General features: G+C 48.0%; 1 long non-coding RNA gene across 1 annotated transcript in view; it reads left to right on the top strand.

The window, feature by feature from the left end:
- Window positions 1–23,458, top strand: part of LOC139185639 (uncharacterized) — a 72,966-nt gene extending 49,508 nt beyond the window's left edge. Inside the window, exons 2-3 of the long non-coding RNA XR_011569139.1 lie at window positions 11,733–11,862; window positions 20,694–23,458. This is a non-coding gene — a long non-coding RNA (uncharacterized lncRNA). The remainder of the gene's footprint in view (window positions 1–11,732; window positions 11,863–20,693) is intronic.
- The last annotated feature ends 2,326 nt before the right edge of the window (window positions 23,459–25,784 follow it).

Below are 25,784 nucleotides of genomic sequence, written 5' to 3'. Positions count from 1 at the left end.
CAGGGTTTTTTTCTCCTAGGTCGGGGGAGATGTCCTTTTGCCTGCCTGGGGATGCTCAGGGCACAGCTGTTGCTCACAAGCAGAATCCAGGCAGCTTCTTAGATGTGTGGCCTTCAGTGGGTGACAGAGCCCCAGACCTTCACAGATGGTCAGATGCCACCAGACAAGGGCTGAGCAGGTCAAGATCAGGGAGGTGTTTGTACAGGGCTGAGGAAGTTGCTCAGGGAAGTCTCCAAAGACCAGAAGCATCACCTTCTGGCTTTCTGGGGTCCGTCTTCTGTGCAGTTGTGGTCTTGATGTGGTCGAGCCAGTCTCCAACTGAAGCCTTGAGCTGCATTAGCCCTTTTCCCTCTGGATTTGCAGTGTGCTTCCTGTGAGTTACTCAGTGAAGACACCAGCTCAACAGAGCATCCGCCTGAGAGGTAGTGAGTTCCCTGTTCTCTAGGTGTGTAAGTATGAGCAGTAGAATCAAATCCTTTATGTTCACAGTGGCCTTTATATTGCATGTGATCTTCATTGCATCCCTGTAACGGGGCAAGGCAGGGGCGGGAGTGATCCTTACAATCTTCAGAGAAGGAAACAGGCTGGAAGGAGGGGGTGAGTATGTGTTGAAGCCTGCATTAGAACCCAGAAGGGAGACCCACGCTAGGTCAGCATGAGTTTAATCAATATGCCTCTTCTCTGGGCCCAACCTGACTCCCAAAGACTATAAGCCCGGAGCCCAGCCTGGCTGTTGGTATGTCCCCTTCCATCTCTCCCTGCCTCCCAGTTTCCTGATGGATACCCCAAAACAGTCTGACAGCCCTGTCCCAGGCATGCCTGCCTGATTCTGACTGTCCCTCCTTGTCCCAATGGCCAGCCTGCAGCCATAGCCGCTAGTCTCTGCCAGGATCATGACCTGAGTCCAGTCTCTGGAAAGCAAAGCTCTAGAGGATTCTTGAGGCTGTCAGCATCCTGAATAGGAGTTCCATGGAGGGCAGGCTTGCTCCTGTGTCCCCAGGGCCCAGAGCAGGCCTGACACACAAGATGACTCAGGCTGGACAGTGGGTCCAGCAGGTCTGAGATTTGGAGCCCAGAGTGACCTAGAGAAGGGGCTACAGCTGGCACTGGGGACCCCGGGGAGTCAGGGAGACCTGCTCACTCTGGGAAGGAGGCAGAGGCTGGAGGCAGGAGGTGTGAGCTGTCCTTAGGGAGAGGGGACTTGTGTTCCAAGAGCATGGGGCTCTTGAAAACACTGATCAGAGAAGGGCTGAGGGCAGCACTGGGTGCCAGACACTCTGGGTGGGATGATGTTCTCTTGTGGCCTTGGGCAGGGCTGCTGAGAGGGGACCAGATGCTGCTGGGAGCTGGGGGCTGCCAACGGGCTGCTTCTTTTCTGGACCACTGCAGGGGTGCTGCATTACAGCCCAGAACCCATTCCAGGAGCCCCAGTCAGCAGCAAGGCCCCGGAGAGATGGGCCCATCAGTTCTCTCAAACACCCTTAGAGAGTGTTCTGGACTAATGTGTTGGGTGGTGTCAGGCAGGGGACAAAGGCTCTGCCCTGGGGAAGCCTCTGTCCCAACCAGGGAGACGCTGCCTCTGCCCTCGGGCTCCTCTTCAGTTTATGATGTGTTGACATATCATAACCCCCAGGTTTCCTTTGCCCTGGAACTAAAGGTTTTATTCCTTCAATTCTTTAGTTATTTTAGGCAAATGTGAGCTGTCTCTCTAATTACTGCAAGGAACTGCCAACAGCTACATTTGGCTAGATTGAGACTATGAATGAAACTTGTGTTTGTCTCTCACGGGCTTGGTTGGTTTTAGCCTTCTCTGTCTCTTGGATGGCTGGTGGCAGAGTGCTGTGTGTGCCGATCAGCTAATGGAAACACAGTGTCGGTTTGCCTGGGCCATGTCAACAGGATCTTGGAGCAGGGTGGACCCGTGTCAGACTTTTGCATGAGAAACGAATTCCCTTGTTGAAGGATGACTCCTTTAGCCTCCATCCCATACCTGTGGAGACAGGGAGCGCTCTCTCTACTAGCTGATTTTAGGTTCTGTCATTTGCTCTAGGGCTCCAGGCCAGGCAGGGGGGTCACTGAAATTTCTCTTCCAGAAGTAGCTCTTGCGGGGTCCCCCAGAGCCCCCTGGTGGTCACTGTGAAGGTGTGCTGCTCTCCCCAGGGGTTCTCTTACAGCCTCAAGTGGACAAAGGGAGCCTCTTCCTTTGGCAAGGGCTCCCTGTGCTGGCCCTGCGACTGGCAAAAAGCCCCGAGTTAGAGTTTCCTTGCTGTTCGCCAGGCATAAGGTCAAGGCCCATCCCCCACTCCATGCAGTGACCCTCTTTGGGTACCTCTTCCTGGACATTCTTACCCCACCCAGCCAAGTCCTGGCACACCCAGAACCAGACTGCATAGTGCTCAGGGTAGACCTGAGCTTCCCTGTGCTGAAAGGCCCTCACCTCCTAAGAGAGGCTCAGCCATCATTACAGGGAAGAAGTGACCATGGACTGGGGAAAGACAGAGCGAAAGCAGGAAGCAAGGCAAGGTCATCCTCACCTGCCATCAGGCCAGGGCCTCTTTCACTGTCTAACTAGATAGCTCTGCCTAGAAGCAAACCTCTCCTGGGCTGAAGTGTCCTGGTCTTTGTGGGTTCAAAAGAGAAGAGGCCTTTATCATACCTAAGAGACCAGGGGAAAGGGTATAATTCTCCTGATGTCTTGCTTTGGAAAATGGCTACCTGTAGCCCCAGTGATGGGGATTCTGAAGAAGGACCCTCCATCTTCCCCCTCACCAACCGTATCACCATGGCCATATCCATCTTTCAAATCTAAGTCTTTGAAAGCCATGTCTTGATAGGAAGAGCAGGAGGTGGCTCTTCTATAACAGTAGAGTCTAGGCTGTGATTTTAGACTCATCGAAGAGTTGAGGATAATGGAAGGGAAGTAAGGGGCCAGTGGGGGTCCAGTCAGCCCTTTGGCCAATTCCATTAGACCAGGGTGATCTAGCCCAGCAGCAGGCCTGGGAGCACAGGTGGTCTCCAGACTTCCCTCATAGTCTATGCTCTGTCCCACCATAGACAACAGGCAGTGTGGGCTTGTCCCATGGCCCTTGCATGGCAAGAGAGCATCACAGAGCACCATAGCAGGAAGCTGTGGGCCTGTCCAGTTACTTTATACAGCCTCCCCTAGCCTGAGCTGAAACCCATGCCTGCAAGTCTTTCCTGCAGCCCTTGGGGTTTCCTCTTCAGCCTTCTGGCAAAAAAACCATTCCAACAAAAACCTCCATAGTCCCTCAAGAACTTGCTATAATTTATAGGCATAAGGCAGCCCAAATCCATGCAGAGAAAAGTAACATTCTTCCCCAAGAAGCAACTCAGCCAGTTGAGAGAGAGAGGGAGGAAGAGGGAGCATGGAGAGAGAGAGAGATTTTGCTAAAAGATTAACTCACTTACAAAATAAATTGGTGAAAGACAAAGAGGAAAGCTGAAAGTGAGCATATCTCATCCTCACAGCATTCAGTCTAAGGATGACCAGTTGTCTCCAAGGACAGAGGGTGTCTTAGGACAATGAATGGCTACTAGTTTTTATTTGCCAAATGGTGTTTTTTTTTTTTTTCCTAGAACAAAGGGACACTTTTTCTCAAAGGTAATCAAGCCACTTCCTTTAGAGAAGCCCAGAAAGATTTGCAACTTTTTAACGAGTTTTTCCAGCATTTACGCCATCATACAATTTAACTTTTACAATAAACTGGGGAGATTCGGTTTTATCATCCCCAGTTTATGAATGAAGAAACTAAGGTTCAGGAGGTTATGTGGCTTCTACTCTGATGAGGTAACAAAAGGAGGCAGAAGGCAGAGCTAGGTTTGCAGCCTCCAGAGCCCACACTGGGGAAGGGGATACCAGAACTTAGAGGATGTCAAGTCAAGAGAAAAGGCCACTTGGACTGCACAGGGATGGGAGGGGTTAAGTGCCATACTGTGGAGGTAGTCTTTTCAACACCACCCCCTCCCCCTTTTTTCTCTTCCTTTTCCACTGAGTTGACCTTTAAATTATGGCATCAGCTGCCGTGCCAGACAGGCTGCGATTTCCCCTCTCTCCATCTGCCTAGGCTTCCTCCTGGCGCAGTCTCTCCTCTTGCTGTGCTCCCCTCCCTCTTTCCCGCTCAATCCTTCTCTCTCCTCTGCCCATCCCATTCACAAAATCCCAGGATCACAGGAGCCCTGCTGCAGGTGGGCAATACCGCCCCTCTGACTTCCCACTCCCTGGCCCTGCTCAGGGGTTGCCATCAAGAGTTTCTCCTCTGCACAGACCTGTTTCCACCTCCCCCTGCTCTGGCCCCCAAACCTTCACGCCAGCCCCTCCCCGCCATTTCCCCATCCCCGGCTCTTTCTGCTCCCCCATCTGCCCCAGCCTAACCCCTCCAAAAAGCCTCACTGCAGGGATGTACCCTCTGCTTAATGTTCATTTGCATTTGGCCCAAGGCCTGAGCGATATTTTTTACCATGACTGTAGAATATAGCAGACATTAAATCTTATCGGTTTAATTTTCTTCCAGATAATAGTATAGCCTTTGATTTTTTTCCCCCAAACTATGGAAAAAGTGTCAAAGAGAAGTGGAACATTAATCAATGCACTTTGATGAAAAGAATGAACGTGTTTTCCTAAGAGCCCAACATGTGGTGCAGCTGCTGGTGGATATTTAAATGACATTTTTCATATGTTGCTGTAAAAAAAAAAATCTCTTTGAGTCGATTCTGGAAATATATTCCAATTTGCTACAAGGCCAGTGGTTTTAAAATTATTTAGAAATAAAACGTGTTTATGATTTCTGCTCTACTTTGTATATTTGTCTGCTGCAGGCCTCTTTCCTTTGAGGAGGGCCTTGCCTGTTTCTCCCAGAAGCTGCTGGCCTCTTAAAGGCAGCAACATTCAGCTTTGGCCTAGCACGTCGCTCAGCCCCAGAGGCTTAAACTGTGATGGGAGGGATTTAGATGAGGAAGAAAAAGAAGGTGATGGGAGAATGTCATTATGCTTTGAAAGGTCTGGGGAAACTTTTATAAAAGGCATGATTTCTCCCATAAAAGAGAAAACTATTAACTCATTCAACTCCTAGGTTCCCTTAGAACCTGAACACCTACCTGAGTGAGGGAAAGCCAGGAGCTGGAAAACCTTGGCCTCCAGACTCTCATGTGTGGAGGGAGCCCCAGTCTCACCTGTACTGGGGAGACCTGAGTTTTCACTTTATTTTTGTGCCCACTGGGCTAGGAAATCCTTGGGACGATGCTTCCCTCTCACCCTGTTGGGATTCCTCCCTTGCAAGATCCTTTAGAGCTTTCCAGACTCCTGATTGCTGAAGGACCAGTTTCTTCTCTCTGAACTGAGCCATATTTGGGAACTTCACCAACCCTGATATCAGGGGAGGGAGAGAGACCTCTGAGAGACCCTCTTTGGAGTGGGACAAGGTGGTTCTGTCCCCAGCGCTCTGATCACACAGGCAAGGCCTGGCCTGCAGCAGTGGGAGACCATAAATGAAGTTCCAGATAGGGAGTAGCCCACAGACCCTCCCCAGGGCCAGGAAGGCACGTGACCGGGAGGTTTGCTGACTTTCCCGAGGCAGGGTGGCTCCTGGGTGAGATGAAGAAAGGCCCAAGACTTTCTCTGGCCTGGCCTGGGCTCTGCACTCCCAGTGGCCCTGTCCTGGCTGGCCAGTTGGGGGCACACTCTCCCTAGTTTTCCTGTCTCCATGGAAGTTATGATGGACCCGAAGGGATGTGCAGGGGTGCTGGGGCTCTCCCTTGCTGGAAGCCTCCTGGGGGCGGGGTGTTCACTGTCTGCCGGGGCCATCTCCACACTCCCAGCTGCCCCGTCCTCCTGTACCAGCCTTTGGCTTCCCTGCCCTGTCCTCACAGGGTCTTATCCGGAGAAAACCTTTTCTGGGATATCTGTGGTTCGGGCAAGGGAACATGTCTGCCCAGACCCAGGGCCGAGAGGGCAGTGGCTGAGTTTCTTCAACTCTGAGCTCAAACCCGAACTCAAGCCTCCCCTCCTTTCAGATCTGCCCCTCCTTCCATCCCAATCTTTTGTCCTCCTCTTCCTACTCCACTTGCTCAGTTCCATAAGGTCCCTCTTGTCCAGTCCAATCCCATCGCTGTGTCTCGGCCCCATTGAAAGGCCTCTGGCAGGCCCAGCAGAGGCCCCACCTTCTCTCTAGGGCCTCTATGTCCAGTTCCTAAGCACTCACTGAGTGAAGCTGGGAAGGAAGGATCGGAGTTGGGCTAGGCCGCTTACCCATCTGTGTTGTCTCATCTTGCATTCTTGTTGGACATGAACTCCCAAGACAGACCATGGGGGCCCTTCCTTTGTTTTCCCAAACACTGTTAGGTGTGAGCTGAGGCTTAGAGGAGCTGTTCTAGGAGGGTTTGGAGGCGCCTCTTAAAAAAAGCCTACAGTATCAAAGAGCCCGATTCTAGCTGTTGCTCTAACTTAGCTGTCACGCTAGTTTCATTATGTAAGAATGGGTTATGAAGGATGTCTGTTGGGGGCTTCCAGGAAATGATTCCTCACTCTTAAGACAGAGGAACAGGAAGACAGGTCCTTTGCCTTCCTCTGGGCATAGCCATACCTGGATGGGGTGCCAGGAATTTCCAAGCATCTGGGCATGACACTGAGACATGGAAGGGAAGATCAAAGGCATCACATAAACAGGGAGCAGGAGCCCTGGTGAGCCTCCTTAGAATAGGAGACAATCAATTTCTCTCTCCGCTTGGAGGCGGGATGCCATGTTATTTACAGCTATAAGGCAGTCTGCTGGGTAGGGCGAGCATTGGGGTGGTGTCTGGGGAAAACCCTACTGCTGCCACTGAACTGGGACTCCTTGATACCAAAGGTTTCCCCTCTCTGGGGATGGCCAGCCTGCCTCATCAGGCCATTCTGAATATTCTCTAGGATAACATACTTACCAAAGGCTCATTAGATGGTCCTTCCCTTCCCCTTTCCCCTGCTGTCTTACCTGCAAAGACGAAGGTCTTCACTTGTCTTCCTTGCTGCTTGCTAAAGGTAGTCATTAGACTGGAAAGGGGAGCTGAGGGCTCTAAAGTGGAAGAATCCTGTGTCTGCGCTTGAGCCCAAACCAATCAGATCCAAGTATTTTCAATAGGGACAGGGCATTGCAGAATCCCACCTTGCCCTGAGCTCTGTATTTTATAACTTAATACCATCGGGCGATGGACTGCATTTAACAAAGGACCTGAGAACACAAGAGTTGCCCCTTGTGCTGCATGACCTTGGTTGGTCCCAAGGAGCCCATACCCTGCTGGTCTCATCAGCCCAAGCCATACCCTAGCAGCTGCCCTTGAGGATACTGGGAACCAAAGACCTGGCTGAGAGCATGCCAAGCAGGAGAAAGGACAGAACCTGGCCTCTCCTGGCCAGTGCTCTTCGACTTTTGAGTGTTAAGTAAAACTCAGTGTTAACCAGAGCTCCAAGGAGTCAGCTAAATCCTGTGTCCCTGCAAAACAGAGCCAATGAATGAAGCATGGCAGCAGAGTGCCAAGTTTCACTATGAATTGGCAGGTAGAAACAGGCTTGAAATGCAGCCAGCAGGGTGTGGGTGAGCTGCAAGGAGAACTCCTGAAAAAGTGGCTGGGCCATGGGTAAAACAGGCAAGGAGTGATATTTACTCTCTTTACTGTTTTAGACCCAGGTGTCTTCATAGACAGGAGAGTTGTTCAAGAGACAGGTGTAGAGTTTATGCTGCCCTAAGTTAGAGACCAGGGCCGAGTGACCACCCATCCCTCTCCATGCATGGGCTTAGTCTCAGTCCTGCAACACAAGGATTGAAACATTACACAGCCTGTCTCTGGTTTGCTGGAACTTTAGGAAAACCCAAATTCAAAGTAATGAGTTGGGTTGGGGGAAAGGTTAAATGTCTTCAAACAAATAGCATATTTTCCTACTATTTCCCCTTTGGGGATTACTTGCTTTCCCTGTTTTGTCTCCAACCTTGTTGAAAACTCATTCATCCAGTTTCATGAACACACAGAGAGAAGGACAAAGTGGGCCACAATTCCATGTACACGACTAAATCTCAGACCACGAAGACTGAGGAGAGGTTGGTGGTGAGCTCTCTAATGAGAGCTGGGCCCTGGGAAGGAGAGAGGAGGCCAGGACACAGTCGGGGAAGTGAGATGATCAGAGGAGAGAGGAGCAGACAGTGTCCACCTCAGCTTCATGGCTGGGCTCTGTTCTTGTGACCAGTTGAGTCATCTTGGGCTGGATTTCAGGAGAGCCACATATTTCCTGCCTTTGGGAAACCCTAGACTGATGAGGGAGTCAAAGTTCTGGTCTGCAAGGAACTGGGAGGTGATCTCTGGATGTAGGAAGCTTCATGCTCATTGGCTGAGATAGAAAGCAGAGACTAGTCCTAATACTTAGCACAACTAAGAATCTTTGAACCTGATTCTGAATACTTATGGAAGGGCAAAGGGAAAAAAAGGAAACCCTTTCTCTGGGGAACTGGGACAGTAGGGACTTGAATTCCTAGACCCTCATCCCCAAGCCCTAGCTTCCTAGAAATGGGCTACTTTTTTTTTTTTTTTTTTTTTGATGAGGGGACACAGATGTCCCACTACTCCCACTGTCTAACACCACAAAAAAATCTGTCAATTTTACAGTCTTCTTTGGCTAGAAGGCATAACTACTTAGCCCCCTGATGTCCTTGGCTTCCTCTTAAAACATCCTGGTTATGAACTCCTTTAAGATGATGTCTTTGTTTTGGTTCCCTAGAAAGCAGAGCCTGAGGCAAGGCTTAAGTGCTAATGTTTTATTTGGGAGGTGCAAATTCAGCAGCAAGAGTGAAGCAAAGTGGAAGTGAAGCATAAAGGCTGGGAACCAATGCAAGACGACAGTTATCACATTGACCCTTGCTTCCTGACGAGTTACAAAGAGACACAGCTCATCAAGATATAAGTGCATCAGCCAGGCAGGACATCTTTGGACAGACAGAAAAAAATGTGTCTTAGAACAATTCATTAGAAAGGAAAAGCAGACTGTTATCTGAAGTTCTCTCCCATCTTCTCTCTGCCAAAATTCATTTCATAGGGAGTTGTCTAACCTGAGCTTCCTGACTGTGTCACTCAGCTCCTTCAGTAACTGCTTATGAATTCAGAGCCCAGACTCTGTGCACTGATGTTTCTTCTAAGAATGGAAGTACAGCAGGAGCCTGAAACTGGCAGGGCAACTGGTCAACCTCAGATGGCAGACCTGCACAAGCATGTGTGGAGTCGGCTATTTCCCAGGTGGTGCTACCCCCCTGCCAGTGCAGGAGACATAAGAGACTCGGGTTTGATCCCTGGGTTGGGAAGATCCCCTGGCGGAGGGCATGACAACCCACTCCAGTGTTCTTGCCTGGAGAATCCTACAGACAGAGAAGCCTGGAAGGCTACAGTCCACAGGGTCACCAAGAGTTGGACACAACTGAAGCGACTTAGCACGCATGCACAAACGCAATGGAGACTAACTGGCTGAGGGTCTGATGGAATCAGAAGTTTCATAAGCCGTGTCCAGCAGGAATCGAGAGAGTCCCTGGAAAAGGAGGATAAAAAGGGGTCCACGAGGACCATCAGGCCAGTTTACAGTATGGTAAAGTGTAAAGTGGCTATAAATTCTTCCCTTCCTTGAGTTCATGACCTTGCAAAGTGATTTTGTAGATACTCTCATCAGGAGGTGGTCTCTTTCTCCATCTCTAGAGTCTGTGCCAACTTGTGAGTTACTTTAGACAATGGGATATTAGCAAGCGTGATGTAAGTAGTGGCTTGGAAACCACCCTTGTGCATGGGGGCTTGCCTTTTTGCTAAACTTAGAACCCCAAGACCACTGTGTGTATGAGCCTGAGCGAGCCCACTGGAGAGTGAGAAGACACATGAGGCGGAGCTAAGGGGCCCCATCAATGTGAGTCAGACCACCCTTCATCTGGTTGCTGCCTGACCTATCAGCTGATTGGGGACACATAGCAGCAGCAGCAAGGAAGCCTAGTGGCTTCCATCCCAGACTGGAAGGACTACCCAACCGACCCATGACTCATACACTAAGTAATTAAATATTTGTTATTTCAAACCACTTATTTTGGGGTTTCTCATTATACCTCGAAAGCCAACTAATTCAACCTGAATAACCCATTGTGTGTTACACGCACAGGTTGTGTTTAGTATAGATTTTTAGAATAAAGAAGAATTTCATAGAATCTATTACAGAGAAAAATCATCTGAATAAAGAAGGACATGGACAAGGACGAGGACAGTGATGCTTGGTGGTGATAATGGGTGTTGATGATGGCTGGCGATGATGGGTATGAATACCATCATAATGGTATTGATGTTGGCGGGTGATAACAGTGCCCACGGAGGGGATGGCAGTGGGTAATGGTGTTTGTGAAGGTAAGAGTGATGAGATGCTGGTGATGCCTGATGATAGCAGTGCTGACGTGCCGTGAAGGAGATGGTGAGTGTGTAATTGTTGTGGTGTTGTGCTAAAACTGACAGGGATGATAATCTAGAAGTTGGTGAGGATGTTTGTGAAAGTGGAGCAGCAGTGACAGTGGTGGACATGCTAATCATAGCAGTAATGTTAAGTGGGATGATTGCGCGGCGGTGGTGGGGGGTGGTCATGGGTCTTGGTGACGGTGATAATAACCATGGTGAAAATAATGGAGACGGTGATAACGATCAGGGTGATGAGGAGGGCGACAGTGTTCGTTGGATGGTGGTAATGATGTAATGGTCGTCATGACTGTATTACTCATGGTGGTGATGATCACAGTGTTGAAGATTATGGTTTTGATGGCAGTAAGTTGATGTTGCTAGCTATGTCCAGATCTTTATGGTGAGGAAGTCTCTTGGCCTGGATTTCTCAACACCAAAACCTAGCTGTCAAGGAAAGAGGGGTTTTCTGAGCAAATTATTCTCAGAGCTGGGAAGATTAGAACCCCTGGCTTCAGTTCCTTTCTTGACAAGAACTGATGAGCTTGAACCAGGATAAAGTGGAAGAAGAATGAGAGGCCTCTGCTGTTAGCACCGGCTGCCTCTGTAAAGGCAGAATGGAGAAAAGGCCCAGGAAAGGCTGGGCAGCTGGTGCAGGGAAGAGGAGAAGGAAGTTATCACACCACCTCAGGCCAGAAGCCATAGATCTGGGTCTCCAGGACCTCCAAGAACATGCCCCTTCAGTCCTGTAGAGAGCCAGCAGCCAGGGAGCAGGACACAGACAGGGAGGTGTCCCCAGCCTCATGTGGCCAGACTGAATACCTATGGCATGTGTGGGAAAGGCCTCAAGGGGTCAAAGGCTCAGTTTTGTTGGGGCTTGGAGTGCTTATCACCTGCCACCTGAGTTGGGAGGAGCCCGTGGTACCCTTGCTGTTTCCCAGACACCCTGGGAATATGAGCTGTGGCGTGCACACTGGAGGAAGGGGAGGCGGGGAATAAGACGCTGATGACAGGCTCCTGGCCTGGGAGGCAGTGTGATCCTTGGAGCCATGCAGAAATCAGATGAGCGGAGGACAGGGAGGGCCAGAGCTGTCCCAGCTGCAGCGCAGCTGCTCACTGACCGGTCAGCCAGACCTTGCCGAGGGCTGGGGATGCTACAGTGGTTTTATCACCCAACGTGGGCTCTCCTGGTGGTCAGCTGGATGTGGTACTGGCTTCTCTACTACCTCCCAGAGCCCTGCTCTCAGAACTCATACCTATGTCTGTTTTCCCCCTAGCAGAATGGAGACCCCCCGTTACCCCTGCCACCTGCTATCACTAATCACAGAAGCATAAGCTCAGTGGAGTTTCATGATGATAAGGGTGATGATGAGAATGTACAGCAGGGCACTGACTTCAGCTGAAGGTCAGGTAAGATGTTCCTTTCTGAAGAAGTGCCACTTACAGTGAAATGTGAACGTTGGCAAGAAGCAGAGAGTGAGGGTGAGGACAAGTGTGGTGGGCTCGAGGGGCATGTGTGTAAGTTGTGAGGGAGGCATGTGCAAGCTGACACAAAGCCAGTCTTGAAGAAAACCAATGTGTCTGTAGCAAGCAAGGGGACACACAAACTTAAGATGGGATGAGGGGGACATTGAGGTCCAGATCAGGCAGGAGTTTGTAACCCTTGAAGGATGTGATCTGAGGTGTGTTCTGGAGACTCTCCCTGGCTTCTGAATAGAAGTGGACTGGGGGCAGGGGGTGGTGGCTGCTGCTTGATGATAGCTTCTTCAGTGAGCCAAGGGGGGGCAGGTGCCCCTGGGGTCCTCACTCAAAAGAGGTTCTTGGGATTTACTCTCTGCTCTGCACACCAAGTCCTGTGCCTCACTCAGTCCTGGGATGGACCACCTATATCCTTGTTTAGACTTTATCTTGGCCTGGGATCCCTGGCTCTACTTCATAAATTATTTTTTTTTAATGGAAAAGAAGAAAGAAGATAGAAAGTGCCCATTACTTTGTATATTGCGGAGTCTTGATTAATATTTGGCAAATGACGGACCAGTGAGAGAAACATAAGGAGGAGCTGGTGAAAAACAGCAATAGAGACACCCCATCTCTGTGCAGTTTAATCAAGTTCTGTGAAGGTTAGAGGGCAGAAATGTGAGGTCAATATAAGGAAGGGAAGGAAGGGCCTAGACTTTGCAGAAGAGCTTACATTTTAAAAAGAAAATTATTATTCAAACAAATCCATAAGAGGCACGTTTTTTTTAGGCAGTTGGGAAAAGGGAAGGTAAAGAATTGAGGCTAGAAGTGAGGTATTTTGGACTCTGGCCAACTCTGGGATCACCTTCTACAGTGTTCATGCCATGCAGGACCCATCAGAAACCAGATATATCTAGAAGGACAGGCCATGACAGCGAGTGGTGTTTCAGGAGCAATATGCTCCAGGGATGAAATGAGTATGAAAGAAGCAGGGACATCCACACTTAAGAGAGACTTGGCATGCTGGTGGGATCCAGGCAAGGGTCAAGAGAGCTCATGGAGACCTCAGGAACACTGAATGTGAGCAGAGGCCTGAGAGAGGAGCACAGCTGCAGAAGGGATACTGCTTGAATACACCCAGTGGTAAGGCCAGGGGAATAACTGGGGACATGGTAAATAAATCACCCTCCAAACATTGACACTGTTAGGCTACCATCTTAGGCTTCTAGCTTCATACTTGGAGCCAGTGGGACAGAGAGAAATGGACAAAGGATGAGAGTAAGCCTCGAAGGGCTCTGGGCCAGAGAGCTCTTCCTGATGGCAGAAGAGTATCTACGAAGCAGTGAACTGTGGGTGACCAGCCCCTCCCCACCCAAGGTGGGCTGTGAGGAGGGTCTCCAAAAGCCTCTAACATCAGCTCCCTCAAGTGCTTCATGTCCCATTCTTGAGAGTTGGCTGGAGGGGCCTGGGGTCGTTGTGAAGGGACTGCTGCTGCTGCTAAGTCGCTTCAGTCGTGTCCAACTCTGTGCGACCCCATAGACGGCAGCCCACCAGGCTCCCCCGTCCCTGGGATTCTCCAGGCAAGAACACTGGAGTGGGTTGCCATTTCCTTCTCCAATGCATGAAAGTGAAAAGTGAAAGGGAAGTCGCTCAGTCGTGTCCGACTCTTCACGACCCCATGGACTGCAGCCTACCAGGCTCCTCCATCCATGGGATTTTCCAGGCAAGAGTACTGGAGTGGGGTGCCATTACCTTCTCCTGTGAAGGGACAGATGATGTCAAATGAGGACCAGAGTTAGAGACCTATCTGTGTCTAGGGCAGGACAGTCTGAGGCTAAGGAGACAGCCCGAGGGAGAGTCTCTCACTGGAGTATGGTCTCCACACTGGCTTACTGTCTGTGGCAGGATGAAGGGAACAGTGCCAGCTTGAAATCCCTCATATGGCAGGGATGATGTAGAGCCCCAAATTCATTAGAACTTTTCTAAGATCTCTCGGCCAGCAGGGACAAAGGAAAGGGATGGCAGGTTCATGGGGAGCCTGCTGTGTTAGTGAGGTCCTCAGGGTGAGGTCCTCAGGGCCTACCAGCAGGGAGAGGACGAGGCGACCTTGGAGGAGGCTAAAGGAGGGGCTGTAAAGATTTGAGCCAAGATTCCTTCAGGCAGCTTAGAGCCAGAAAGCTTGAGAGGGGATGGGAAGGCAGAGTGGAGTGGAGGGAAGAAGCCGGGCTGTTCCCGGGAGCTCAGACCACCTTGGTGTCCTCCCTGTCTCTCCCACCAGAGTCTCGCCTGGAATGTAGCAGAGGAACACAAGGCCCTGGGATCTGGAGGCCCAGGAGGGAGAGATAGCGGCCTTCCTGCGGTCTGGGTGCTGGCAGTGGGAAATGGCCTTGAGTCTGGACCCCTGGGAAGCCAGCAAGCGGAAGAAGATGCTAAAAACATGGAAAAAGAGGCAGGGGCGTGGAGCTGGGGATGCATATGTGAGAGAGGATGAAGAAACTTGCTTTCTCGATGATCCAATAAGTTTTGGGAGCTGGGTCCAGCCAGGACTCCCACCCTAGACAACCTCCAAGACAGGGGTGAGCTCTGAGCATGCACAGACCAGGCTGGGAGGATAGACCCGCCAAATGGGACCTGGTGAGCTCCATATGGATGCTGAGCCGGCAACCTGATGGCTTAGGGACTGTCCTGGGGCTACTGTGACACTGAGCATTGAGGAAGAAAGAAGAAGGCTGGAAGAGTCCACCAGGCAATGGAGAGCTATAGGACCTGAGCTGGTGGAGGGAGGTGGTCCTCTCTGGAGGGACTGATACATTTTGAGAGGTGGCAAATAGTGGTGGGGCTTCCCTGGTGGCTCAGATGTTAAAGAATCCACCTGCAACGCAGGAGACCTGGGTTCAATCCCTGAGTTTGCATGGCAGCCCACTCCAGTATTCTTGCCTGGAGAATCCCCATGAACAGAGGAGCCTGGTGGGCTATACAGTCTATGGGGGTGCAAAGAGTCAGACACAACTGAGTGACTGAGCATAGCACACAAACTGTGGTGAGGGGCAAGTGAGGTGAGATGCATGTGGCCACCCCAGAGTGTCTTTCCTGATGGGTTTCCCTTTAATCTGTGGGCTGGATTTTCCCACCAATTCTTTTATAGTAGGTTCTGGCCTCTGCACATTCAACAAATACTGGTGTCTCCATTGTGCTATGTTCTAGGGGCTTTGGATTCATCAGTGAACAGGAGACCTAAGGTCCCTGCTCACAGAGTGTTTACATCCTAGTGAAAGCCCAGCTAGCCAGGAGGCGGGAGGTGTCAGGGATCTGGGAGCAGTGCTTGGGCACTGGCTCTTGGGCTGGAGATTCAGAGGGAACTTGAGCCTCTGGGAGGAGAAGCAAAAGCAAGCCCCAGGTCTGGGCTTCCAAACGGTGCTAAGACTATCTCAGGATGGAGGTTCAGAAATGGGGAAAGGGTTGAGGTGGCTCCTGGGTCTCAGGCACAAGGTAGACCCCATTTATCAGAATCCAGGCAGAAGGTCGGGGCTGCTAGGGGACGGGGCTGCCTCTCCACTGCTCACCTTTCTCTGGCCTGCCTAAGGGGTCTGTGAGCCAGGTGGGCCTCCGTCCTCCCAATTGCACACAGGGATGCTGGAGCAGACGCTCTCACGGGTACATTTCAGGCTGTGGACGGAGTCAGCATCTTCAGCAGAAAATTACCAAAGAGATTTTTCAAGGTCAGCTGTAATTCCAAGTTCAGTAACTCAACATTCAGTGTCACTACATAATACATGCCATCTTACTTGATTCTGTTTTTCAGACTTCCTTCTAGAGAACATTGTTGAAAGTGTCTCAGAGATAATGTGTGCTTTAAACACTCATTAACAAAATTCAAAATTCAGAAAAAATATAAGATTTTGTTTTTGCCCAAAAAACAAAGGTGTTTGTGAATGTAAGTTAAAAATTATATTTGATTTAAATCCAAATATTTATAGATTTACACTGTATCTATTTTGTCAAAATGTACTGTACAATATTTAATAAAATCAAATACATAAAATAAAGTTTTCAGTACTATCTATACAAACCCCCAAACAAAAAGAAAATTCCCAAAGAGAGACCTCTCTCCTGGAATACTTTAGATGTGTTAGTTTGCTTCCTGGGTGCTCTGGCCACTCTGGTTTCTTGTTAACCCTCAACTGTGAATGAGGTGAGGTGAGGGGAGGTCAGGATATACCTCCATTTTTCAGAATGGGGATATTGAGTCCTGACAATTTACAGTGATCCCAATGCTACAAAGGGAGTTGCTGGGAAAACTGGACCTGGCTGGCATAGCCCAGCTTTCCCACACAGCTGGGAGCCAGAGCAGAGAACATCTCAGACTCTGTCAGACACACAGGGAGAAGGAGGAGCAGGTGAGCTGCACCTGTGCTCTCAAGGTCATGGAGGTGGCTTGGAGGAGGAAACCCCACACCTTCCCCTCAGGCCCTCCCCTGTTTCCAGGGGCTGTGGCAAGCTGAGAACCAAATCTGGGCCCAGCACTGCCTGCTGGCTCCTGCCCCGTGATAGAGAGGTGAGGCTGGGACACGTCATGGATTCCTGAACAGCAGCAGTGTGGGGTCAGCCTCAGTACATCAGAAGCCTCCTGGGGAGCCAGAGGGCTGGGCAACCTCAGTCTAACCTGGACTCTCATCCACTTGGTCTCACTTGGCCACTTGGCCTGGGGCCGGTCCCCACCCTGGCACTTTTTCTCCTCCCAGGGACCATTTTTCCTTTCTGTGTATCTACTTCTAATCTTATTCTTCCTTGTACTGATCTCCATGCCAATCAGCGGCCAATCCCTGTAATTATTGCCACATCTATTCCACAAAACTGGCTTCTGGAAAATATGGGCTGGACCTTTTAGTAGGCAAGCTGAGATACATGTCTTTCTGTACAGTGGGGCCCTCCCAGCCTTGGGGCACATCTCTCCCTGCGGGCTCTTTGCCCACCCCCAGCCCCAGGGATATGACGGCCTTGGACCCTCCCCGTGTCTGGCCCCTTCCCCTGCTCTGCGCCTCTGATCCTCACCCCGCTGCCTGCCTCCCTCCCTCTGCAGGCAGCCTCCTGGCTGACTTCACTCCTTGTCACATTCCTGGCTGTGAAAGGGACCTCTTCCAGGACCCTGGGGAGATGACATGAGTTTGTTTGTTTTCCTCCTGTCTCCACTTCAAGGGCTCCACTGGCAAAAACAACACCCTGATGACTTCCAGCTCTTCCCCTCCTTTGCCCCGAACATGGGAAAGACAGCCTCCACTCTCAGCCATGGCAGCTGGGGAGAGATGAGCACAGGCTCTGGCTTTGGGATGGCCACTTCCTTCCACTGCCCTTTGGAGGAGTAGTCAGAGAGTCACCTGGCGTCCACAAAGCTCTCCCATGGGACCAGTCCCAAGCGCTCCTCAAGGGAGGGAGGAAGACCACTGTTTAAAAAGAAGGGTCTGTTTAAAAGGAGGGCCAGTCTCAACCCAAAAGAATGAGTCTAGTGGGAAACACTGACTCAGATTTGAGGCTTGGAATATCTTTCCCGACACCTCTCACCAAAGTTGTGTGCCATCAAGCCTCCTTGTAGCAGACGTGTGTTCCTATACAGATGAACTGTGCTGAAGCTTTCAAATCATGACTCTAAGAGACTTTCCTCTGGTGGAAGGGGTGTCACACACAGAACCAGTGAGAAGGGATCATCTATGGGGCATAAGGTGTGCCCACCTGCCAACTTTCAAAGATATGTTACTGAGGGCCAGGTTCTCTTTCAGGGGACAAAGGGAATAGCTGCTGATTGCTTTAAAGGATAGTGTTTGGGTCAAAGAAGCTGGTATTAAGAGCCCAGGAGAAGGACAAGGTGAATGATTGAAGACATTCTAAATACTACATCACCCTCTACAGCCTTCCTATTGGTAAGGCCACTATTTGGGGATTTGGGCCTGTTGTTGAGAATGGCCTCGTTTCTAGTGGGAAAAGAAGCGGAACTGTCTACAAGGGCAGAGCCAAACTGTACTACCACAGCTTTGCACATAAACTCCAGGGGACCACAGAGAAATGGCCCAGGCGAAGAGCAGGATTATAAGGGCCCAGGGCCAGAAGAGCCCTTCCTGTTGGCAGGAGGGTCTCTGAAGTCATGGATTTAGGGAGAGCTCTTGGGTCAAGAAGGAATCCACAGAGAGCTAAGTCAGAGCTACAGAACTGCTCAGTCTATGTTTCCTGGATTCTCAGAAAGCAAAGGAAGATGATGAGTCTCAAGATGCTGAAGTAGGAGCTGATACAGGCAAACACAGGGGGATTCAACTTCCGCAGATCCTTAAGGTTCAGGCCCGTGTTCCTCACTTCTCCCAGAGTCTAGCCACTGCCCTGAAGAGAAGCTGTTGCATAAAGTCCACTTGAGATTGCACAGGAGAAGTAGCGTTGTCTTGAAATCCCTCAAGCCCCTGCTCTGTGTCTGCCATGGTGGGCAGGACTCTGGGTAAACAGTTTCCGTGAGATCAGATCTCGGGTCCTTCCCCTAAGTGGCCTGCCTGTTAGGAAAGAGCTTCTTGGGCAACCCTTACTCATCCTGATCAGTAAAATCTTACCCCTAGGGAGCCCAAGTCTTAGGGGGTCTCATCCCTGGGGATCTGTTGCTTAGTCAGCCTGAAGGACAGAGCAGAGTTACGGACATAAGACGTATGCACTGGGGCACAAAATGGACAGTGACTGTAGCCGTCAGACGGAGTTCCTTCGCACTGTACTTGGGGATGCTGGACAGAGCATGGCAAGTAGGACCAGCTGGGGTGGGTCAGGAGAGACTTCTCAGGGAATTTCAAGGACAATGAGGGGACTGGATTGACAGAGAGGTAAACAGAGGTGTCACAGAGGAGAGGCTGATAGGATGAGCTGTCCTATGCGACTATGTGTGATTTAATGGTGCTATTGAAGGACACTGGCAACGGCATTCTAGTGTCTCGGGACACAGAAAGGCCACCTTGCTCACACTGAGCTGTCCTCTCTGTCTTTCCCCTAAATCATATCTTCTCTTGGTTCCTGTATTTGGAGCATACTTCATGCAGGTCACCCATATTCTCCTTCACACATGGTGTCCAGAACTTATCCTCTCATCTGCTCATTCAGTCCATACATATTTAGCATCTTCTATGTTCTGTATTCTGTACCGGGTGCCAAGGGCACAAAGACGATAACACCCAGTTTGGTCATCAGGGAGTTCTTAGTTTAACACAGTGCTATTCTACAGATTGAGAAGGGGCTCTCAATCTGTGATGTTTAATATGGGAGCCACTGGCCACACATGGCTACTGAGCACCTGATCATGTGCTAGACCAGTTGAGGAGCTGAAATTATATTTTGTTGAATTTTAATTGATTTAAATGTAAGCAGCCACATATAATGGGTGGGCGCCATATTAAACAGCACAGATTTAATGGAAAGAGAGACATAACCAGACCGTTTCATTATCAGTACATCAAGATCAGACCACCATTGCGGTCCAATTAAAGAATTGGAGGAGAGAGAGAGACTAGATGTGCTTGGGAATTCGGAAGCCTGCCCAGATGAGATGGCCTTTGAGCTAAATCTGGGATGATGAATAGGACATGTATGATGATGGGGAGAGGATGTGTGGGACAGAAGGCTCAAACTAGTGATTCCTGTGTTTTTTTGTAGACTTCCTGGCTGGGTTTCTCCATAGATTAACCAGCAGAGCTGGCCTTGAGCAAAGGGATACAAATGTACTCTGCCCGCTGGCCTGGCTCTCTGCCTTCCTCAGTTCCCAGGGAGGTGGGTGATGACAGATGGACTCATGATTCTTCCTACGCTGAAGGATTCAAGGAGATGAGCTGACCCTCGGAATGATGATCACACCCCAGGGAGAGGGTGCGGGTTATCTGGACACCATCTGGGAAGCTGGGAAGCATTTAGGGGAAAAGGACTGACGCAGGGGGAGGAGGTTGCTGGGAGCCAGTTTCCCAGTAGAGGCCAAGAATCGCTCCCAGGGTCAAGTCCATCCTCCTGTCCAAATGGAGACATGGGGAAGGGGTACTTGGGGCCTCATGGGGCTGTTGGAGAACAGGCATTGTGGGGCTGGGGCAAAAAGTGGGTGAGGAGATCTTCTAGGCCTCCCCCGCGCTTGAGTCCTTGGTAATTGACTAGTAGAGGACACACCAACCCATAAGACAAGGAGCTCCCAGGGATAAGGCACAGTGTGCGACCATAGACAAAGGAGAGTTTTAAAAGTAGATGTTTAATTTCTATATGCCTGAAATAGAACTCTTTTTTTTTTTTTAGTAAGAAATTATTTATTTATTTCCATGATCTCAACTAGTCATTTTGACTGCTGATTTTATTTTATTTATTTATTTTTTACTTTACAATATTGTATTGGTTTTGCCATACATCACCATTCACCCTCCCCTTTGTTTTCCCATCTCAAGGCAGCATCACCATCCAACAAACTGCTCTATTCAGAAACCTGGGAGTAATTACAGATTTTCCACATTTCCTTACTTCCCACATTGTCTTCATCAGCAGGTTCTATTGATTCTTCCTCAAACATACATCTCTAGTCCGCTTGCTTATCTCCATTTCCACTGACACCATTCTGGCCTAAGCTTCTTTAATTTCTCACTTGGGAACTTGCCTTTAACCAGTTTCTCTATTTCCTATACTGCCCTTTCCTATCTGTTTTACACATAGAAGTTAGAGCAATTAAAAAAAAAAAAGAAACCAGATTTTTCACATGCCTAAAAATGTTTTTTGTCTTTTTTTTTTTTTTTTAGAAGAAAATCCACACTCCTCAACATGGTCCAAGAGGATCTGCATAATTTGGCCCCAATACTTCTTCAAGGTCATCTCACTTGAGTCTCTCCCAGCACATGGTGCTCCTGCTATACTAACCTTCCAGGTCCTTGAACAAAACAAGCTCTTCTCTACTGTGAAGACTTCACCCATGCTGTGGCCTCCCTTCCTCCTCACTGAGACGGCTTCTTCTCACCCTTGACATCTCCACGTGTGTACCCCATCTTCCCTTCCATAACACACACTTCATTTTCCTCTTAGCAGAATTTGAAATTTGTTCTCTTATTGACTGTCTTTTTTCACTAGATTCAAAGCTCTGCCAAAGCAGGGGACATGTTTACTCTGTTCACCACTGTGTTTGCAGCAAATGGTAGGCTGCCTTGCATGCAGAAGGAACTGGGTAAATACTCATCAAAAATATGAATGAATGGTATTTCTCCTTATTCAGTCCCATGAAATCAACACCATCCTCTGTTAGGAAGAGCTGGCTAACCCCAAGGGCTTCCAATGTTGTCTTCAGCTTTTACTAAAGTTTGTCCTCCATTTCCCACTCTCCCTTTGTCATAACTGAGACAAGTTACACTTTTAAGGGATTACCAAAGCCCTGTTGGCTTCCAAGTAACCTTGGTTCCATTAATTTTGATGTCCACTACAGCATTTTTGAGCATCAGAGCTGTTAACTGCATGAACATTGTGATGAGGACAGTTCTTTCCCATCTGAATCTGGCTGGGATTTCCATAAACTTTTCTTTTTCCTAAAAACTCTATCTGTCTAGAAAACTGTGAGTTATGTGAGAATCAGAGGGCTTCATCTTTGAGAACCCATTTGGGCAGGATGTGGACCAAGCATCTCATACTGGTGAAAAGGGTTCTGTGGCCCAGAAGAAGCCTCAGACCCAGACAGGAACAAGGATATTGGTTCCTCCTTTCCCCAAAATTTCTGTTCCAAGGATTTAGAGCCCCTGTTCTGAGCAGTACAGACCAACCTTTGGGATAGTATCGTGGTGAGGACAGGAACTAGACTTTGGAGGTTATTCCACATGGACTCAAAACCTGTGGAACTGTAGGTAAGTCACAGGCTTTCTGCACTTTGTCCCTCCTTATCTGTCTTCTAAGTACTTCTTTCCTTCTATCAGATCTTGATCCTGTTTTTTTACCCCTATCCAATTCAGTTCAGTTGCTCAGTCATGTCTGACTCTTTGCGACCCCATGAACCACAGCATGCCATGCTTCCCTATCCATCACCAACTGCCGGAGTCTACCCAAACCCACATCCATTGAGTCGGTGATGCCATCCAACCATCTCATCCTCTGTTGTCTCCTTCTCTTCCTGCCCTAAATCTTTCCCAGTATCAGGGTCTTTTCAGATGAGTCAGTTCTTCGCATCAGGTAGCCAAAGTATTGGAGTTTCAGCTTCAACATCAGTCCTTCCAATGAACACTCAGGACTGATCTCCTTTAGGATGGACTGGTTGGATCTCCTTGCAGTCCAAGGGACTCTCACGAGTCTTCTCCAACACCACAGTTCAAAAGCATCAATTCTTCAGCACTCAGCTTTCTTTATAGTCCAACTGTCACATCCATACATGACTACTGGAAAAACCACAGCCTTGACTAGATGGACCTTTGTTGACAGACCATGCCTAATAGAAATTATATGAAAGGAGCTGTTGGTGGACTGGGCTATCCTGCACACTTGCCTCTTATATGATTACTGCCAGTGTGTTGGGTCCAAGAAAGGAAAAGGCCTAAAAGCTGGGCCTGAAAACAGAGCCAGCTGCCATATCCTTTTCCCATATTCTTGAATCCTGGCTCATATACTCCCTCAATGGGTACCCAAATTTTTTTCCCTTAACCAGGAGCTCTCCTGAAATAGAAAATGTCACAACTTACTTGTTGATTTTTTTAAGAAAAATAATCTGTTTATCCCCTCCATTATAAAGCAATTCATAGAAATACAGAAACTGTCCAATGTTAAAAAGTTTATTCATGTAGTTTGGACAAATAAAAGAGAGTAAATTCATGATTATAGCAGTTGACATTCACTATAAGTCAAATTAACTCTTAATTAAGAAATTTCAGCCAGCTAGGCCTATAATGATATTTTTCTTACTTGGTAAAGAGCATCAAATTTTATCCAAACCATTCTGTCTAGAATAGTAAAATATTAGAGGCATTCCCATTAAAGTCATGTAATATTATTGCTATAATTTTCCTATATAGTTCTGGACACCCTAAACAATGCAACAAGAAAAGAAAAATTGGGTAGCAAAAATACTGAAAACGAAAATGCAGAAACACCATTATTTTCAGATGATTTAATTATCTCCATATTGAATGTCTGTTACTATCTGTTGCCTCTTCTTCCTGAATAGCTCATAAATGTCACTTGAGAATCCACTTCCTTATACATGTTTGTCTCATGTGATCTGGATATAGTTTCTCCCTCAGCACCAGGAGTCAAGCATGTGATCCAGCTCTGGTGAATCAAAACACTCCACACTTCTGGGTTATTTGGTGATGGCCATGTGACCAGCTCCAAAGAGTCTGAGGATAAATTTTATACATCCGAAGGCCAAGAAGAGAGACAGACAAAGCCCTAAACCTCTCATGTCAGTCATTGTCCTGGACTTTCCATTGTTAGGGCAAATAAATTTCCTTTTCTTTTAAGCTGGTGGAAAAAAAAAAAACAGCTTTATTGAGACATAATTCAGATACTATACAATTTGCTCATTTGAAGTGTACAATTCAACAGCCTTTACTCCAGTGTTCTTGCCTGGAGAATCCCAGGGACAGGGGAGCCTGGTGGGCTGCCGTCTATGGGGTCGCACAGAGTCGGACACGACTGAAGCGACTTAGCAGCAGCAGCAGCAGAGTTATACAACCATACAGCTCTGCTGCTGCTGCTAAGTCGCTTCAGTTGTGTCCGACTCTGTGCGACCCCATAGACGGCAGCCCACCAGGCTCCCCTGTCCCTGGGATTCTCCAGGCAAGAACACTGGAGTGGGTTGCCATTTCCTTCTCCAATGCAGGAAAGTGAAAAGTGAAAGTGAAGTCGCTCAGTCGTGTCCAACTCCCAGCGACCCCATGGACTGCAGCCTACCAGGCTCCTCCGTCCATGGGATTTTCCAGGCAAGAGTACTAGAGTGGGGTGCCATTGCCTTCTCCGAACCATACCTCTAGGCAACCACTAATCTGCTTTCTGTCTCTATAGATTTGCCTATTCTGTACATTTTATATAAATGGAGTTATATAACATGTGATCTTCTGTGACTGGTTTCTTTCACTTGGCCTAATGTTTCCCTGGTTTATCCATCTTATACGATGTGTCAGTATTCCAGTCCTTTTCACTGTCAAATAATACTCCATTGTATGGAATACCGTATTTTATTCACTTACTCATTATTTGATGACCATTTTGGTTGTTTCCACTTTTTGATTATTAAGAATAATGTTGCAATGAGCGTTTGCGTACAAGTTTTGCTTGGACATTTGTTTCCGTTTCTCTTGGGTATTTATCTAGGAGTACAGTTTCTGGGTTGTATGGTCATTCTATGTTTAATCTTTTGAGGAAACGCCATACTGCTTTCCAAAGTAGCTGAACCATTTTGTATTCATATTAACAATGTATTAGGGTTCTGATTTCTCCATGTGTAATGAATGATCAGTCTTTTTGATTGTAGCCATACTAGTAGATACATGGTGTCTCATTGTGGTTTAGATTTGCATTTTCCTGGTGGCTAATGATGTTGATCATCTTTTCATGTTCTTGTTGGCCATTTATATATCTGCTTGGATAAATATTTATTCAGATCCTTTGGATTTTTTTTTTCTTCTAATTGTGGAATGGGGAAAACCTTCCCAGGCATTGCACAATCTCAGAAATGTTAAAGGAAAATATTGAAAATGTTGAAACTACATGAAAATTTTAAACATCTGTAATTTCAAAGAAACAGTTAAATGCAAATCACCTTCCCTTTACGTAAGAGGAGAAAGTGTATGAAACATATATAAAGGCTAGCATACAAAATTTTTTTCTACAAAACAATAAGAAAACTCAAATAACTCAAAAGAAACCTGGGCAAAGAGTTTGAATGAGCCTTTCACAGAAGTGCCAATAGCTAATGCACATATGAATACTATCCTGCAGCTCTGGGGCTACAAATTAAATCAACAAGGAATTACATTTCTTCTTAACCATCAGTTTGGCAAAACTTTTTAAGATCAATATTATCCAGCATTAGTATTAGGTCTCAGGAAATAGGAGTTTCAAGCACCCAGTTGACATCTACATCATTACGACCTTCTTGAAGGTCTTGGCAGGATCTATACACATTGAACTATTAATAGAAGAAATTTCAGGGTGGTAAGATTGAAGATCGTTTTAGCCTGCTTTTCAAGCATTCTGCATTAGGTATATTTTAGCTTTGTAGATGGAATTGGGGAACACTATTTAAAAATAACAAAGGGCAATGTTTTAGAGAAGATTTATAGAAGTTACTTGTCTTGCATAAATGAAACTTTGTAACTATTAAACAGCAATTCCCCATTCCCCCCCTTCTCTCAGCCCTTGGCAACTGCTATTCTCCCTTCTGTTTTATGTAAGTGGAATCATGGAGTATTTGTCTTTCTGTGGCAAGCTTATTTCACTTAGCATAATGTCTTCAAGGTTCATCCATGTTGTCATCTATGGTGGGATTTCCATCTTTTTATGTGTGAATAATATTCCATTGCATTGCATATTCCATCCCAGTAGTCATGTATGGATGTGAGAGTTGGACCATAAAGAAGGCAGAACCTCGAAGAATGGATGCTTTTGAACTGTGGTGCAGGAGAAGACTCTTGAAAGCCCCTTGGACAGCAAGGGGATCAATCCAGTTAATCCTAAAGGAAATCAACCCTGAATATTCATTGGAAGGACTGATGCTGAAGCTCCAATACTTTAGCTACCTAATATGAAGAGCTGACTCACTGAAAAGACCCTGATGCTGGGAAAGATTGAAGGCAGGAGGAGAAGAGGGTGACAGAGGATGAGATGGTTGGAAGGCATCACCAATTCAATGGACATGAACT

The sequence above is a fragment of the Bos indicus genome, chromosome 11, assembly GCF_029378745.1.
Source record: "Bos indicus isolate NIAB-ARS_2022 breed Sahiwal x Tharparkar chromosome 11, NIAB-ARS_B.indTharparkar_mat_pri_1.0, whole genome shotgun sequence".
Lineage (NCBI taxonomy): Eukaryota > Metazoa > Chordata > Mammalia > Artiodactyla > Bovidae > Bos > Bos indicus.
This window is presented reverse-complemented; position numbering and strand designations above follow the sequence as displayed.